The 20033-nt window shown below is 45.5% G+C and overlaps 1 protein-coding gene across 4 annotated transcripts in view; it reads right to left on the bottom strand.

The window, feature by feature from the left end:
- The window catches only part of PCDH19 (protocadherin 19), a 144804-nt gene that overhangs the window by 111493 nt on the left and 13278 nt on the right, over positions 1–20033 (bottom strand). The window lies entirely within an intron of this gene.

Raw genomic sequence — 20033 nt, 5'->3', positions numbered from 1 at the left:
TCACCCCCCTGCCCTCCGTCCTATCATCCTATAACCTCACCCCCCTGCCTTTCGTCCTATCATCCTATAACCTCACCCCCCTGCCCTCCATCCTATCATCCTATAACCTCACCTCCCTGCCCTCCGTCCTATCATCCTATAACCTCACCCCCCTGCTCTCTGTCCTATCATCCTATAACCTCACCCCCCTGCCCTCCGTCCTATCATCCTATAACCTCACCCCCCTGCCCTCCGTCCTATCATCCTATAACCTCGCCCCCTGCTCTCCATCCTATCATCCTATAACCTCACCCCCCTCCTCTCCATCCTATAACCTCGCCCCCCTGCCCTCCATCCTATAACCTCGCCCCCCTGCCCTCCCTCCTCTCCATCCTATAACCTCACCCCCCCTGCCCTCCGTCCTATCATCCTATAACCTCGCCCCCTGCCCTCCCTCCTATCATCCTATAACCTCACCCCCCTCCTCTCCATCCTATAACCTCACCCCCCCTGCCCTCCCTCCTATCATCCTATAACCTCACCCCCCTCCTCTCCATCCTATAACCTCATCCCCCCTGCCCTCCCTCCTATCATCCTATAACCTCGCCCCCCTGCTCTCCATCCTATCATCCTATAACCTCCCCCCCCCCCTGCTCTTTGTCCTGCACACGTGTCCCCCCTCAGTGACTAATATACAGGCCTTAACCTGCCCCTCCGCAGGATTCCGCCATCTTCGGGCAGAAACAATTTGTAAACAATCACTTTGTTGTTAGAGAATAAAAGGCGATGAAAATGAAGATGTGAGAGAGGAAGCAAATCCATGTAAAGTACATAGGGCCCGTAAGTGTCAGCCGCGCCATTGTCTCCGCAGACAAATCATCAAATGACTCACTGGAAGAGGGGCTTGTGCCGGCGGGGGCTTTGATGTGGTTTTAACTCCGCAAAATCAGCCTTAAAAACAGAGTAATATACAAAGGGACAATATTACTAATGAAAAGACGTCAGCGGGATCAGCGGCCCCATGAGAACCATCAGTGCGGCACTTCACACAGCAAACATCTCGCCATCACACGCCTCCATTAAGAAGGGACTCTTTCTTCTCCAAAGTCCTCAGGATCAGTTCTCATGGGATGAACGTTTTATTATCTCTTAGCCGAGCGCAACGTCCCTTTAATTCCACAACAAAGACATCTGTAAAGTGGCGTCTCCTATCCTAATGTAAGGGGCTTGACCAGCAGCACCCCCCCCCCACCCCCACCACCAGGGCGAAGTGATGTCACCCAATCCTGAAATCATCCAATGTATGTGATCACTCTCTACAGCAGTGTGCATGACAAGTCCCTGCAGAGCTGCACTCACTATTCTGCTGCTGGGGTCACTGTGTACATACATTACATTACATTACTGATCCTGAGTTACATCCTGTATTATTCTCCAGAGCTGCACTCACTGTTCTGCTGGTTGTTATTGAACATAGTCCTATACGCTCTTAGCTAATGATGAGATGACTGCACGGAGTATACTGTATACTGCAGGAGGGGTGGGAGCCTAATAGCATTGTACCTCCCTGACTCCGGGCCGGGCTCCTGCAATCCTATAACCCAGGGATCTGTAAAGCTGCCCTCTGGCACACACCTGCTACTACACAACAGCCCCTAATCCCACAAGCTTCATCCTACACCTACTCCGCTCTATCTGCAGAAGCCGCAATGAGATGATTGTTCAGCTCCAGCAGAGGAGATTGGATTTTACCTTTAAAGGGCAACAAAACCATTTTAATATTAGAAACATCAGAGAAGCCGGAGACCAATAATATAATGACAGGAAAACGCCCCAACTCTACTGCTGCTCAGTCATGTGGTGTACAGACTATGAGAGGGACTGCAGGAGCCACAGCGCACGCAACACTGTAATAGTTATATATATGGGGCAGTATTATAGTAGTTATATCCCTGTATATAGGAGCAGTATTATAGTAGTTATATCCCTGTATATAGGGGGCAGTATTATAGTAGTTATGTCAATGTAAAGAAATAGAGTCTCGCACTCACCAACTTCACAGATGCAGGTGGTTTATTGCAGACACATCGGAGCTAGTGCAGCGGGGAGCTCTCCCCGCTGCACAAGCTCCGATGTGTCTGCAATAAACCACCTGCATCTGTGAAGTTGGTGAGTGCGAGACTCTATTTCTTTACATTGACATTTGCTCTCCTTTGCTTTGCCTCTGCACCGCAACTCACTGGTAAGGACACTATCGCTTACAGCCGCAATCTCCTGTCCCATATGTCCTGATTGAGTGTTCCCAATATCAGCTAGTGCCGGTCGTCATCCTCTCCACACCATATTATAGTAGTTATATCCCTGTATATAGGAGCAGTATTATAGTAGTTATATTCCTGTATATAGGGGGCAGTATTATAGTAGTTATATCCCTGTATATAGGGAGCAGTATTATAGTAGTATATTCCTGTATATAGGAGCAGTATTATAGTAGTTATATCCCTGTATATAGGAGCAGTATTATAGTAGTTATATTCCTGTATATAGGGGGCAGTATTATAGTAGTATATTCCTGTATATAGGAGCAGTATTATAGTAGTTATATTCCTGTATATAGGAGCTGTATTATAGTAGTATATTCCTGTATATAGGGGGCAGTATTATAGTAGTTATATTCCTGTATATAGGAGCAGTATTATAGTAGTTATATTCCTGTATATAGGAGCAGTATTATAGTAGTTATAATCCTGTATATAGGAGCAGTATTATAGTAGTTATATTCCTGTATATAGGAGCTGTATTATAGTAGTATATTCCTGTATATAGGAGCAGTATTATAGTAGTTATATTCCTGTATATAGGAGCTGTATTATAGTAGTATATTCCTGTATATAGGGGGCAGTATTATAGTAGTTATATCCCTGTATATAGGAGCAGTATTATAGTAGTTATATTCCTGTATATAGGAGCAGTATTATAGTAGTTATATCCCTGTATATAGGAGCAGTATTATAGTAGTTATATCCCTGTATATAGGAGCAGTATTATAGTAGTTATATTCCTGTATATAGGAGCAGTATTATAGTAGTTATATTCCTGTATATAGGAGCTGTATTATAGTAGTTATATTCCTGTATATAGGAGCAGTATTATAGTGGTTATATTCCTGTATATAGGAGCAATATTATAGTAGTTATATCCCTGTATATAGGGAGCAGTATTATAGTAGTTATATTCCTGTATATAGGGGCGGTATTATAGTAGTTATATCCCTGTATATAGGAGCAGTATTATAGTGGTTATATCCCTGTATATAGGAGCTGTATTATAGTAGTATATTCCTGTATATAGGGGGCAGTATTATAGTAAATACATTTCTGTACACAAGGGAAGTATAATAGCATAAGAGCCAGTATCAAATTGGTCGTCCTAGGGTTCAATATCCCAAACTCAAGCAGTGATCCATATACTTTGAACAGCTCAGATATTCTTTATATTGAATTTTAAATATCTATCAGGGATCAGGAGTATCACAAGCTGTTTAGAAAATTGCCATCACTTCCTGATATGTCTTCACCTGCTACTATGTATCACACAACCTGTAGGGGATCCATGTTATCTGAAGATTGCATGAGATGGAATCTGCACAATATGACGGCTTAAACTGCAGTAACATAAAAACAGCAGAATGTTTGTAGAGACGTCACTAATACACAGGGTAGCAGGAGATAAGAAGACGACCCGCACAACTCTTTGTGTGCTTTAGAGGCTGATAGGAATTTGTTCTTTCTCTCTCATTATTACGGGTTACACTTTGCTTCTCTCAGCATTTTTTTAGGTCAGAAATAATTTGTTTGGATTATTTGCATAGTCAAAGAGGATTACATGTGAATTATCATTTGACTATATTTAAAGCACGTTCATTCCTTCTCTGCCATGTCAATAATAACAGAAACCTCGGAGGTTGATAAAGGGAAATAATTCAATAGATTTAAATAATCCCGTCCCGGTATGAAAAGATAAAAAGAAATAGACACCGATTAGCTGTAATGGTGGAGAGTGTGCAATGGGGACAGCGTCCTATAGGGTTCTTATTACTATAGTTATTTGGTCTCTTACAACAAGAACATCAAGGAAAAGTCTTTTATAAAGTTCTATCAATTTATATAAAGATTATTATTATTATTATATCTATTTATTTATTTTTACTATTATTATTATTTATTTATTTTACTACCACTATTATTATTATTAGTTTTATTTTATTGGAAGTAGTACTAGTAGTGCGGTTTTTCTACTTATGAATTGAGATGAGCGACCCTGGAGCAGCTGGAGTCCATCCGAACCCGAACGTTCGGCATGTGATTAGCGGGGGCTGCTGAAGTTGGATAAAGCCCTAAGGCTATGTGGAAATCATGGATATAGTCATTGGCTGTATCCATGTTTTCCAGACAACCTTAGAGCTTTATCAAAGTTCAGCAGCCGCCACTAATCAAATACCGATCGATCGGGTTCGGATTGACTCAAACCCGAACCCGGTTCGCTCATCTCTACTTATGAACCTATACATATTCACTAAGTGTGAGGACACTAAAATGAACGGTGGATCGTGGTGCAGATGTCACTCCCAGTCAGATGTGAACCTTGGACTCACACCTGAGATGACCTGTTTTTCACATGGTATATACCCGGGGTGACCTGTCTTTCACACTGTATACCCGCTCACACCCGGGTGAGCTGTTTTCACACTGTATATACCCGGGGTGAGTTGTTTTTCACACTGTATATACCCGGGGTGAGTTGTTTTTCACACTGTATACACCCGGGTGAGCTGTTTTTCCCACTGTATACACTTGGGGTGACCTGTTTTTCATACTGTATATACCCGGGGTGACCTGTCTTTCACACTGTATACCCGCTCACACCCGGGGTGAGCTGTTTTTCACACTGTATACACCCGGGGTGATCTGTTTTTCATACTGTATACACCCGGGGTGAGCTGTTTTTCACACTGTATACACCCGGGGTGAGCTGTTTTTCACACTGTATACACCCGAGTGAGCTGTTTTTCACACTGTATACACCCGGGTGAGCTGTTTTTCACACTGTATACACCCGGGGTGAGCTCTTTTTCACACTGTATACACCCGGATGAGCTGTTTTTCACACTGTATACACCCGGGTGAGCTGTTTTTCACACTGTATACACCCGGGTGAGCTGTTTTTCACACTGTATACACCCGGGTGAGCTGTTTTTCACACTGTATACACCCGGGTGAGCTCTTTTTCACACTGTATACACCCGGGTGACCTGTTTTTCACACTGTATACACCCGGGGTGAGCTCTTTTTCCCACTGTATACACCCGGGTGAGCTGTTTCTCACACTGTATACACCCGGGGTGACCTGTTTTTCCCACTGTATACACCCGGGTGAGCTGTTTTTCACACTGTATACACCCGGGTGAGCTGTTTTTCACACTGTATACACCCGGGGTGACCTGTTTTTCATACTGTATACACCCGGGGTGACCTGTTTTTCATACTGTATATACCCGGGGTGGCCTGTTTTTCCCATGTGTGGATACAGACAGAAGCCGTGGCTGACACATTGCTATATTGGTCTCCTCTCTGATTTCCATCATGTCCGCCACTGACTGTGATATTGTGCGATTTCCTATGCATGAAAAGATGTTCTGAAAAAGCTTCTTGACACATTATTGATTGGATACAATGAAGCAAGTGCAGAATATTCTATACAGAACCTCCCACAACTACAACAAACAGCCAAGGATTAGTGCAATGTCCTTGTTGTGTTCCTGGGTAAAAATAGATCCCAACTTTCTCTCCGCGGTGTCACCTAAGACGCGGCGCAACCCAAGAAGACGCTGAGAAATGTCTCCTCTGATCCGAAAACCAAAAATGTTAACTTTTAAAAATGTTTGCGAAAATTGAATCTTTGCTATGGACAACAGAATGCGAGGGATAAATGAGGCCAATGTGACAGCGCCGGAAGCTTCAGGAACTGCTGTAGGGGCCAGTGAGAAATCATCCCCAGATCTGGACAGACTGATAGTAATTAACCACACAGGACACAGTGAGGATCAGGCCGAGCTTTCCTAGTAGCACGAGTGGTAGGAGGGGGGTGAGGCTGCAGGAATTGGTGGCCTAGCCAGAGCCAGTGCCAGCCTGACCTCTCAGTAAAATGCTTTGTGGTTTAATGGAAAGCTTATCCAACATAAGGGAATAGGAAACCCAAGATAACACAATATCTAAGGAACCACTAAAATATGGTGAGAAATGATGGAGCAGCTTCTAGTGAGGAGCGACTACTGTTCGATCGAATAGATATTCGATCGAATAGTAAGGTATTCGATCTATCGAATAGTTCACCGAATATTCGATTAATATTCAATAAGCATTCAAATCCCCCAGTTTCTGGTTTTTACCTCCAAGTGGTCAAATAGATGTTTTTCAATAATCGAATACTTGTTCCCATTGACTTTAATGGGATCAAATATTCGAATATTTCACTATTCGCTTATCACTAATAGCTTCACCAACACAGTACAGGTACAGTAACTTCACCAACATCACAGATCTGGTACAGTAACTTCACCAACATCACAGATCTGGCACAGTAACTTCACCAACATCACAGATCTGGTACAGTAACTTCACCAACATCACAGATCTGGTACAGCAACTTCACTAACATCACAGATCTGGTACAGTAACTTCACCAACATCACAGATCTGGTACAGTAACTTCACCAACATCACAGATCTGGTACAGTAACTTCACCAACATCACAGATCTGGTAGAGTAACTTCACCAACATCACAGATCTGGTACAGTAACTTCACCAACATCACAGATCTGGTACAGCAACTTCACTAACATCACAGATCTGGTACAGTAACTTCACCAACATCACAGATCTGGTACAGTAACTTCACCAACATCTCAGATCTGGTAGAGTAACTTCACCAACATCATAGATCTGGTACAGTAACTTCACCAACATCAAAGATCTGGTACAGCAACTTCACTAACATCACAGATCTGGTACAGTAACTTCACCAACATCACAGATCTGGTACAGTAACTTCACCAACATCACAGATCTGGTAGAGTAACTTCACCAACATCATAGATCTGGTACAGCAACTTCACTAACATCACAGATCTGGTACAGTAACTTCACCAACATCACAGATCTGGTACAGTAACTTCACCAACATCACAGATCTGGTAGAGTAACTTCACCAACATCACAGATCTGGTACAGTAACTTCACCAACATCACAGATCTGGTACAGTAACTTCACCAACATCAAAGATCTGGTACAGTAACTTCACTAACATCTCAGATCTGGTACAGTAACTTCACCAACATCATAGATCTGGTACAGTAACTTCACCAACATCTCAGATCTGGTACAGTAACTTCACCAACATCACAGATCTGGTACAGTAACTTCACCAACATCACAGATCTGGTACAGTAACTTCACCAACATCACAGATCTGGTACAGTAACTGCACTAACATCTCAGATCTGGTACAGTAACTTCACCAACATCACAGATCTGGTACAGTAACTTCACCAACATCACAGATCTGGTACAGTAACTTCACCAACATCTCAGATCTGGTACAGTAACTTCACCAACATCACAGATCTGGTACAGTAACTTCACCAACATCACAGATCTGGTACAGTAACTTCACCAACATCTCAGATCTGGTACAGTAACTTCACTGACATCAAAGAATGGCTAATAACTGTCCCTTCATCCATTTGTTCTGGGAAACATCATGGGGCTCCAGTCTAGAACTTTTTGACTTTTGCGCCAGCCTGAGGTTCCCCCATCAGAGAAGCAATTATGGATCCCAATTACCCTGAGAACATCGGGACTGGTTCACAAGTGGATGGAAGATTCCGCCGTCTCTATAACGAGGAATTCGATTTTTCTTCCAGGTTAATGTTTTATAACCAGAAATTAATCCCAGACTTTTGACACCACAGCCGCCTCCCGGTGACACAATGGCGCTCTGATTGACGGTCGCTTGGTATTCAGGGCATACATCCTCCGCCGTTTATCCGGGTGTCTTGAATTTTTCTGCCCTGATTAGAGAATTTTTTGCTGAACTTCCACACAAAGCCCCTTTATAAAGCGTCAATCCCGCATTCAGAATCCCGGGATAGAATACCGCCATTTCTGGCTAATCATCCGCCTCACCGTATAGTCTCAATCTGCTCCATTTAATGTTCTGAAAAAATAAAATCTAAATACTAAGTAGGAGATAAATATGTATTTCTGCTGGAGAAACAGGGAAAGTCAACAATTCCACATCGGCAGCTTGAAGCAATAGCGGCTCCAGGACTCGATTACAATACGCTGACCTTCAGGAAGGGGATCAGAAGTCCTGATTATCATCATGTTGTCCTGATCCACCGCAAAGGTCAGCGGGGGGGGGGGGGGGCCCCGGGGGGAGGTTCATGGTCAGGACTCGTCGCTGCAGCTCCATCACCCGGTAACATGACATATCCACTTATCACTCCGTCCATTCAGAAAATGTATCAACTTATCAGAAACCAAAAAATCACATTGTGAATCACAGACCCAGAAAAAGGGGAACAGAGCGAGAGAAGCGCCGGCAGCGATCCCTACATCTGTATTATCAGGACTGTCAGGACATCAAGAGGGAAAACTGAGAGAGTCCCCTCCAAGTGTCAGATATCTAATACAATAATCCCAAATATTCTGTATATTTACATAGTGATGTGTATCCTGTGCTGCTCCATCATCTATCTATCTCCTATCTATCTATCTATCTATCTATCTATCTATCTATCTCCTATCTATCTATCTATCTATCTATCTATCTATCTATCTCCTATCTATCTATCTATCTATCTATCTATCTATCTATCTCCTATCTATCTATTTCCTATCTATCTATCTATCTATCTATCTATCTATCTATCTATCTATCTATCTATCTATCTATCTATCTATCTATCTATCTCCTATCTATCTATCTATCTCCTATCTCCTATCTATCTATCTCCTATCTATCTATCTCCTATCTCTCTCTCTCTCTCTCTCTCTCTCTCTGTTATTAGTATATGGGGGGTGGAGGGGTGGGGGACACAGTTCTGGCTCCCATGCTGTATATTGCAGGTGGGGTAATTACAGAGCGGCCCCCTTACCCCTTCCCCTCCCCCGTCGCCCTCACGGATCCTTTCTTCGCCCTTTTCTTGTGTTCAGCAGATTTCCATTAAAATACCTTCATGTCTCTCTGGGAAGTTGCCGTCCTCCCATTTGTTTTTGTTGCCTGGTAATTGGGCTGGGGGTAAGGTGGCATGTAAGTGGTGACGGGCGGACGGGCGCTCTACTGTACCCACACATTTACATGCCAATTGTTCCTCCTTGTCGCCCCTTTCATTGCCGGCTGGGATTATTGACTCAGCTGACTGTTTTGTCCCGTACAATGGCGCCTGATGAATCATTGTTCCCTCCTAACTGTTCTATTAGCAGGTGCAGGAGCCAGTGGTCAGCGACTACAACAAAAGTGCAGCCATGGGGCCCCAAACCTCGGCCTTGTGGGGGCTGCTGGATCCTCAGAGGGGGTGCACAGTATATATGGGATATTGCTGAGGATGGTGAGAGTTATCACTGCAGCTGTAGGAGGATTTGGATTGTACTATAGGGGTGTCAGGGCATAAAGGGGTACTCCGGGATCACCCTCAAGCCATATAACTTACCCATAGAGAGTTATCCCTATCAGTCCCAGCTGATTTCCCCCTGACAGGAGGTCGTGTAGCCCTCTCTTTGTCAGTGGGGTGTTGTCTCCTCGGCTGAGTACTGTATAACCAGGGATAATGGTGATTCTCTATATCAGGATGAGACCCTATACTGCTGTAACCTCTTTATTCTCTATTCACCTAATGTTGGAGCCCCCCTTTAAGTCGCTGTAAATGATTCTGCTGTCTGTATGTGAATCCTGGGACTTGTAGTCCTCCCCTCAGTGCTCTCCTACTTCCTCACACATTGACATTAAGGCTTCCGCTTCCCCTGTAACTATTTGGCCGCTGGACTTTTGTTCCCTTCACACATAATTTACTGTGAAAATGAGCGGTAATTATAAATGGCGTCTGCGTTCCGTCAGATAATACTCCGGCTATGTCTCCCCTGTATGTAAATCCCCCGCAGTGTGTACAGGACCCAGGCCGGACACAGACTCCATGCAAAACAGTCAGGACAGGGATCAGGAGCAGGCCCCAACTGGGATTTGCATGAAATCTTATTCCTGAGGTTTGTAAGTAAATATGGAGGGTCCGGGAGGGTGAGGAAGGATTTATCATCATCTATAACACCGGGGAGGAAGAGGAGAAGGGTCTGCCCAGATCTGCTGTGTCTGGTGGCAAGAAATAGGTAAAAAGCATAGTATAAAGAGGGGCTCTATGGGATATATGGGGTATGAGGGGGCCTATATAGGGTATGAGGGGGGTTCTATAGGATATATGGGGTATGAGGGGGCCTATATAGGGTATGAGGGGGGCTCTATAGGATATATGGGGTATGAGGGGGCTATATAGGGTAGGAGGGGCTCTATAGGATATATGGGGTATGAGGGGGCCTATATAGGGTAGGAGGGGCTCTATAGGATATAAGGGGTATGAGGGGGCTATATAGGGTAGGAGGGGCTCTATAGGATATATGGGGTATGAGGGGGCTATATAGGGTAAGAGGGGCTCTATAGGATATATGGGGTATGAGGGGGCTATATAGGGTAGGAGGGGCTCTATAGGATATATGGGGTATGAGGGGGCTATATAGGGTAGGAGGGGCTCTATAGGATATATGGGGTATGAGGGGGCTATATAGGGTAGGAGGGGCTCTATAGGATATATGGGGTATGAGGGGCTCTATAGGAAATGGGGAGGCCGTATAGAGTATGTGGGGGCTATATAGGGTATGAGGGGGGTTCTATAGGATATATGGGGTATGAGGGGGCTATATAGGGTATGAGGGGCTCTATAGGATATATGGGTATGAGGGGGCCTATATAGGGTAGGAGAGGCTCTATAGGATATATGGGTATGAGGGGGCCTATATAGGGTAGGAGGGGCTCTATAGGATATATGGGGTATGAGGGGCTCTATAGGAAATGGGGAGGCTGTATAGAGTATGTGGGGGCTATATAGGATATGAGGGGGGTTCTATAGGATATATGGGGTATGAGGGGGCCTATATAGGGTAGGAGGGGCTCTATAGGATATAAGGGGTATGAGGGGCCTATATAGGGTATGAGGGGCTCTACAGGATATATGGGGTATGAGATGCTCTATAGGAAATGGGGAGGCTGTATAGAGTATGTAGGTGCTATATAGGGTATGAGGGGGGTTCTATAGGATATATGGGGTATAAGGGGGCTGTATAGGATATATGGGGACTGTATAGAGTATGTGGGGACTATATAGGGTATGGGGAGGCTGTGTAGGGTATGTGGGGGCTTTAGTGGGTATTTGAGGGCTATATAGGGTATGAGAAGGCTGTATAAAGTATGAGGGGGCTTTATAGGGTATGAGGGGCTCTATATGATAAATGGGGTTGTATAGAGTATGAGGGGTTCTATAGGGTATGAGGGGACTGTATTGGGTATGAGGGGGCTGTATTGGGTATGAAGAGGCTATATAGACTATGAGGGGCTGTATAGAGTATGTGGGGGCTGTATTGGGTATGATGAGACTGTAGAGGGTATGAGGGGGCTGTATAGGGTATATAGGGACTATATAGGGTATGTGAGGACCATATAGGTTATGATGGGCTGTATACGTTATGTGGGGGCTATTTAGGGTATGAAGGGGCTATACAGGGTATCAGAGGCTGTATATGGTATACAGGGGTTGTAAAGAGTATATAGGGTCTATAGAGGGTATATAGGGGCTGTATATGGTATGAAGCCCCAGAGGCATAGCTGGGCTGCAGAATACTAGAGAACAGCATCACTGGCTACAGGACCCGCCAGGTCTCCCCCTAAGCGGTGGGCTCCCCCTATACACAGCGGAATATTCTGAGAGGAGCTCTGACTGATAAGTAATAAATCCTCCTAAATGAAGCCATTGCCCTCCCACCCATCATCTGCATAACCACCTACAGCGTCGGCTGAGATATAACTTTATTTACAGGTGACACCAGAACCCCGAAGCTTTAGAAACGTAATATTTATATCTGGGAAATAATAATTCGGAAGCGTTGCTCAGCAACGTCCTGGTGTAAAGACTCAATATATGAAGACTTCACACACCAAGCGGAAATGTCAAAAAACTCCTCATTGGCATGGCGGCGGCTTCTGCTCAGATCCCCCCCAATCTGAGACTGCGAGTAGGATAAACAGCCAGATGCTGGAAGACGATAAATAAACAGCGGGGAGAGGACCGATCCAAATTCGGGATTCTCCGTCGCATTATCTCCTTTAAGTAAATCACAAAAAAGCCCCGGAAGACAAAATCAATTTCAAGCAATAAGGTTTGTGAAGCAGGTTCCGAGCCCTGTGATGTGAACAACAAGGTTCCCTTTGGAAGTTCCTTTACGTCTTCACTCTTAGATTCCGAGCACGTGTCAAGACGGGGCCAAGAGGAGGGGAAGACAAAGAGGCGTCTTCTGCAGATGTTAGATTCTCTTCCTTGGAACAGATACAAAGCAGATGAGATGAGAGCAGACACGCCAAAGTAAAACATCTCGAATGGAAGCAAATACTCGGCAGAGCGTCCCGCATTCATACTAAAGCCTTTTAACTCCATCTGTCTGGTTATGGTGGATTCTGCACAGCACTGCGGCCAATGGGACCAGACATGAAGGCGAAGAGAGGACCCGACTCTGAAAACTCCGGCTGTCACTTCCAGATGAAATCCACACAACTCTCCCTCCCTTCCCTATCAGTGTCCAGTCTGCCAGTGAAAGCCTAGACCGTCAGCTGGGCAGCCGCCACTTATTTCTATGAGTGCACCCAGGTTCATGCCCCAATGAGATTGAGCAATGTGGACTATAGATGAGCGAACCTCGAGCACGCTTGGGTTCATCCATACCCGAGCGCTCGGCATTTACCGGTGGCTAGAGAAGTCGGATGCAGCCCTAGGGAATCCGACTTTATTAAATGGCGGCCAGCAGGGTGTGTGGAAGGAGAGACAAAGACAACCAACAAACTATCCGAACAAGGAAATACTATGAACCAACAAACCATGTACACAGCCATGTGACCACCTAGTCACTAAACCGCTTCCTAACCAAGCAATGGACTGAAACAAACAGAATATTACAAACGTAGCATCAGACTGATTGAGGTTATGTTACCACTACCTCCTTTTTTGTCCATTTTACGCCCATTTTTTGGACAGCCGTCATTTTGACTTCAAAATTCAGCCGTTTTACGCAAAATATGGCCATAACTTCCATAAAACGGACAAATGAAGCTAAAATGAAGGGTGTCCAAAAAACGTAAAAAAAAAAACACAGCCAGAAAAGGGCGAGAACATAGCCCAAACCATATCCCAGAGCCCATAGTGGGCGCCATCCATGTGCATTCTGCTCTCCCAGTCTTGACTGTAACCCTGGCATCTACACGGCGGAAAGATGGATACATAATGACAATCTCTATTGTACCAAAGACATCGCTGTAAACTTGTTACATTGTTTCATGTATAATAAACGTTCTATGTTTAATGCAAAATATTATTAAAAAACGGAAACATTGTATAACTAAATATATAAAGCGGGTTTGTAAATATGAAAGTGAAGGAGAGAAGCAAGTTGTGGTGGCGCCCCGCGGATCGTCTCTTCAGGAGAACGTCCTCTCTCCGGGGATCTCTCCTTCAAGAATCACAACTGTTAAACTAAAAGCTTCTCTCATTAAAGAGCAGCTAGAGATCACAAGAAGCGCGGCGTTCCCTGACAGACAGGTGGTCATTGTGGAGAGTTGCCGTACGGTGCTGGGGCCTCGGCACACGCCAGCCATGAGCATATGCCATACCATTACGTGCCGCCTGCTCCAAGTAAAAATAATGAGCTCCGAACTGCGACAGAAGAAATAGATCCGGCCCCTAATAGCCAGCGCCCCCCCCTCATTCATCCCCCAATTCACTCCCAATTGTGACTATCAGTCTCGGGCCTGGACAAATACGCAGAATGAGGCATTTACGGCTGAAGGAGCAGACGGGGCCCAGCACGGAAATGCTGAATACAAGAAGTAGGCAGTCAGAATGGGAAGCATTGTCGGGGGATCTGCGGAGAATTGCAGCGCTCCTGTTCACTCTGATAACTTGCATCCATTTTGTAAGCCTCAGTAAATGAATGCGGATGCTTCTGGTCGGGTTACAATGGAAGAGGGGGAAAAAAAACGTAAAACTAACAAGGTTCTGTGAGATTACAATACCAAGTCTTTGAAGCTTTTTTTCCCCCCAGGTACAGCGCCACCCTTGCTTCTTCTGGTTATGTTTGGTATTGCTGCTTTATCTCTAGTGAATTGTGTTTAGAGATGTACTTTCCCAAGCAACCTGTAGGGAAGAGCGGCACTGTTTTGGGTGGTGGGGGGGGGGATCATGCTCAAAGGGGTCTATGAAACAAATATGGAAAACTGTATATCTGTATACAGTATATGCTTTGGATTGGTTTAGTCATCCTTGTGCCATTTTGCGATACAGAAAGGGAAAAAAAGTAGTAGTCACCCAATGTCCTCTATGGTAGAATTCAGAGTACAAAAGGATCGGATATGTTGGATTTTAACACACCTGATCATGTGTTCTCCTGAGAAGGTAACTACTATGCATGAACCCCCCCCCCTCCCCCGACCACCCAACCATCTACTATGTATAGAGACCCCCCCCCAACCATCTACTATGTATAGAGACCCCCCCCCAACCATCTACTATGTATAGAGACCCCCCCCCCAACCATCTACTATGTCTAGAGACCCCCCCCCCCCCCAACCATCTACTATGTATAGAGACCCCCCCCCCCCCCCCAACCATCTACTATGTATGGAGACCCCCCCAACTGCCCAACCATCTACAATGTATGGAGACCCCCAACTGTCCAACCATCTACAATGTATGGAGACTCTCCCCCACACACACACAGCCCAACCATCTATTCAACCAGCCAAACTAATGTCAAACCAACTGTTCCACCCACTGACTAATCAATGAACCAATGAAACTAAACCTCAAACAACTATTCATTCAATTACCCAACCAGCCAAACTAACACATAATCCAATTTATGGATCAACTAAGCGCCCAATCACCTGATTTATGTAACAAATTGTAACAAACTGCTCAACGAACAACAACCAAACTAATGTACAACTAACAAAGCAACAAAGTAACCGCATCCGGAACCAACTAATCAACCAACAAACCAGACAAGCAAACTAACTCTGCGCCAACTATCTAACAAGCAACCAACTAAAGGGATGGGCTCCGCCAACTATTTATCCAATGTACCCACCCAATCACGTAACCAATTCACTGAGCGATTAAACTCATCGACAATCCGAAAGCGAAACACTGCCGAACTGAGCAACCCACCCAACAAACAAGCAAAAGCAAACAAGACCCAATCTATTAATCTGCGGCTCCGGCTCGGTAATTACAATCCCCCTCTTATTGGTTACAATTTATCTCCCATATCCCTTCAGTAATACGGAGAATTAATTCTGCACACCGCGCTAACACTCATATTAAATCCTGCACTAACCGTCCTATTCGTTCCCTGTTCTCCATCATGAAAGCGCTGCGAGCGGCGGCGGCGGTGAGGAGCGGTGAGCAGCGCCACATCCTCCCTTTCTAATACTCTTTGATTGAAATGTAAAAAGTCCACAGATAATTAATTTCTCCTCATCACTTTGACTCGTCTCTTCTGCCAATTTGGCTGTTGTTGTTTTAATTTTGTAACAAGCTAATAATGAGGATCGTTCTTCAGGACGAGTCCCGAGGAGGCCAACAATTAAAGAAACAATATACCGCAAAACTGTGCAAACATAGAAGGCGTTCCAGGCTGCGGAGGTGTGGATACTGTCCGGGATGGCTGAGCGCAGTACACGCTGTATCACAGGCTATATCCTACACTGTATCCCACGCTGTATCACACCCTGTATCCCAAACTGTGTCCCACGCTGTATCCCATGCTGTATCACACGTTGTATCACACACTGTATCTCACGTTGTATCAAAGGCTATATCAAACCCTGTATCCCAAACTGTAACCCACACTGTATCACACTCTGTATCCCAAACTGTATCCCATGCTGTATCACACCCTGTATCCCAAACTGTATCCCATGCTGTATCACACGTTGTATCACACTCTGTATCCCACGCTGTATCACACCCTGTATCCCAAACTGTATCCCACGCTGTATCACACACTGTATCTCACGTATCCAACCCTATATCCCATGCTGTATCTCACACTGTATCCCACCCTGTATCACTCTGTATCCCACGCTGTATTACACACTGTATCCCAAACTGTATCCCACGCTGTATGCCATGCTGTATCACCCTGTATCTCACGTTGTATCACACCCTGTACCACATGCTGTATCACACTGTATCCTGCCCTGTATCCCACCCTTTATCCCACCCTATATCGCCCTGTATCCCACCCTATATCGCCCTGTATTCCACTGTATCCCAGCCTGTATCACGCTGTATCCCACCCTGTATCTCACCCTGTATTACACTGTATCACGCTGTATCCCTCCCTGTATCCCACCATGTATCACACACTGTATCAAGCGCTGTATCCCACCCTGTATCACACTGTATCCCACCCTGTATCACACTGTATCCCACCATGTATTACACTGTATCCCACCATGTATCACACACTGTATCAAGCGCTGTATCCCACCCTGTATCACACTGTATACCACCCTGTATTACACTGTATCCCACCATGTATCACACACTGTATCAAGCGCTGTATCCCACCCTGTATCACACTGTATCCCACCCTGTATCACACTGTATCCCACCATGTATCACACACTGTATCAAGCGCTGTATCCCACCCTGTATCACACTGTATCCCACCCTGTATGACACTGTATCCCACCCTGTATTACACTGTATCCCACCCTGTATCACACGCTGCATCATGCGCTGTATCCCACCCTGTATCATACTTTATCCTGCCCTGTATCCCACCCTGTATCGCACTGTATCCCACCCTGTATCCCACTGTATCCCGCCCTGTATCACACTGTATCCCGCCCTGTATCACACTGTATCCTGCCCTGTATCCCACTCTTTATCCCACCCTATATCGCCCTGTATCCCACTGTATCCCACCCTGTATCACGCTGTATCCCACCCTGTATCTCACCCTGTATTACACTGTATCCCACCATGTATCACACTGTATCACGCTGTATCCCTCCCTGTATCCCACCATGTATCACACACTGTATCAAGCGCTGTATCCCACCCTGTATCACACTGTATCCCACCCTGTATCACACTGTATCCCACCATGTATCACACACTGTATCAAGCGCTGTATCCCACACTGTATCCCACCCTGTATGACACTGTATCACACTGTATCCCACCCTGTATTACACTGTATCCCACCATGTATCACACACTGTATCAAGCGCTGTATCCCACCCTGTATCACACTGTATCCCACCCTGTATCACACTGTATCCCACCCTGTATTACACTGTATCCCACCATGTATCACACACTGTATCAAGCGCTGTATCCCACACTGTATCCCACCCTGTATGACACTGTATCACACTGTATCCCACCCTGTATCACCGTGTATCACTCCGCCTCGCTCTATAATAATACCATTACCCATCCTCACAATATAATGGGGCATTTGGAGGCTATCGATATAAATGCGGTTATTTCCAGGCGGCAGATTGACTCCTGACACATGGAAGGAACTCGCTTGTCTCCACATTGAGGCTTCGCAGACATTGTCATCCGCTATATCACTTACTTATAATGTGCGGCTGGGAAGGCGCCGCATTAACAATATCTACAATACGTGACCTTTGGATTTCCACCAGTGGCGGCCCGGAGCTCATGAATATTACTGGGATGAGCGCTCACTGGTCCCGGGGTCCCGGATCGGCTGATTACATCTAACCGAGAATTAATAAGCTGCTAATATCTCTACACATCACTCTTAAAGGGACACGACCCTGATTAATAGAGACAGAGGAGACTGCTGGCAGTTAGTCCACCCCTGTATTATCACTGATGCTCTGCCGTCTCTGGATTACAGCATCACAGTAGGAGGATGACACTCGCACTATGACCTCATAGGTGACATCATAATGCTCGTTAGGTCTGAGGAGTAAGTGCACTGGATGGGTAATGACACACACTGATGCACCTAACCTTTAGGCTGTGTTCACACAATATTATAGAGGTGAATATACAGCCACCATTTTGGGATTAGGATGTAAGTGATGAACATTGTGGACTAATAATAGTCATTAGGCTCTAAAGGGCAATACACTGGTTAATAATAATAATAATAATAATAATAATAATAATAATAATAATAATTATTATTATTATTATTATTATTATTATTATTATTATTATTATTATTTGCTACCATCCTGAAATTATAACATCACAGGAATGATGATGTCACTCAATAAATTATCATAGGTGCTCAATGTGCAATAACTGCCCCCATCCACCTGATCAACTGAGTGCTGGGGGACACACATGCTCAGTCACTGCCCCCATCCACCTAATGTGCTGAGTGCTGGAGGACACACATGCTCAGTCACTGCCCCCATCAACCTAATGTGCTGAGTGCTGGGGGACACACATGCTCAGTCACTGCCCCCATCTACCTAATGTGCTGAGTGCTGGAGGTCACACATGCTCAGTCACTGCCCCCATCCACCTGATGTGCTGAGTTCTGGAGGACACACATGCTCAGTCACTGCCCCCATCCACCTGATGTGCTGAAAGCTGGAGGACACACATGCTTAGTCATTGCCCCCATCCTCCTGATGTGCTGAGTGCTGGACACACATGCTCAGTCACTGTCCCCATCCACCTTATGTGCTGAGTGCTGGAGGACACACATGCTCAGTCACTGTCCCCTCCTCCTGATGTGCTGAGTGCTGGAGGACACACATGCTTAGTCATTGCCCCCATCCTCCTGATGTGCTGAGCGCTGGACACACATGCTTAGTCATTGCCCCCATCCTCCTGATGTGCTGAGCGCTGGACACACATGCTCAGTCACTGTCCCCATCCACCTTATGTGCTGAGGGCTGGAGGACACACATGCTCAGTCACTGTTCCCCCCTCCTGATGCGCTGAGTGCTGGAGGACACACATGCTCAGTCACGGTCCCCCCCCCCCTCCTGATGTGCTGAGTGCTGGAGGACACACATGCTCAGTCACTGTCCCCTCCTCCTGATGTGCTGAGTGCTGGAGGACACACATGCTCAGTCACTGTTCCCCCCTCCTGATGTGCTGAGTGCTGGAGGACACACATGCTCAGTCACGGTCCCCCCCCCCCCCTCCTGATGTGCTGAGTGCTGGAGGACACACATGCTCAGTCACTACAAGGTCATGTTTTCAGTTCATAAGGAAAGTGATCGGACCACATTCTAATCAAACCACCATATTAGAAGTCTGAGCATGCAGGGGCCCAGGTGTTGGTAGAAGTGCAGAAACTATCGTCACTTGGCTCTGACTTGGCAGAGAAAACTCTTTAGTCGTATTATAAGTGTGAAAGGAGCTCGATATGGCTGAGAAGAGAGAAATTCACACGTCTTATAAGCCAGCTGACTACACAAACTAATTGGCCCAAGCTCAGGAAGTGCGATCCCTAATCCTATAGTCCCAACAGCCAGTGAGCACGGACAATGGTGCGAGCCCCCTCCACATCAACCGATAATAACAAAGACACCAACAAGACCTCCATCTCTGGTAGACACCAACATCCCGTCCTATCCAGACCATATCAGATCTGTGAAGACCTACAGAGACC

This window comes from Dendropsophus ebraccatus, chromosome 10 (genome assembly GCF_027789765.1).
Source record: "Dendropsophus ebraccatus isolate aDenEbr1 chromosome 10, aDenEbr1.pat, whole genome shotgun sequence".
In the NCBI taxonomy this organism is placed as follows: Eukaryota; Metazoa; Chordata; class Amphibia; order Anura; family Hylidae; genus Dendropsophus; species Dendropsophus ebraccatus.
The sequence above is the reverse complement of the archived record's forward strand: the minus strand, read 5'-3'. Positions and strand labels throughout refer to the sequence as shown.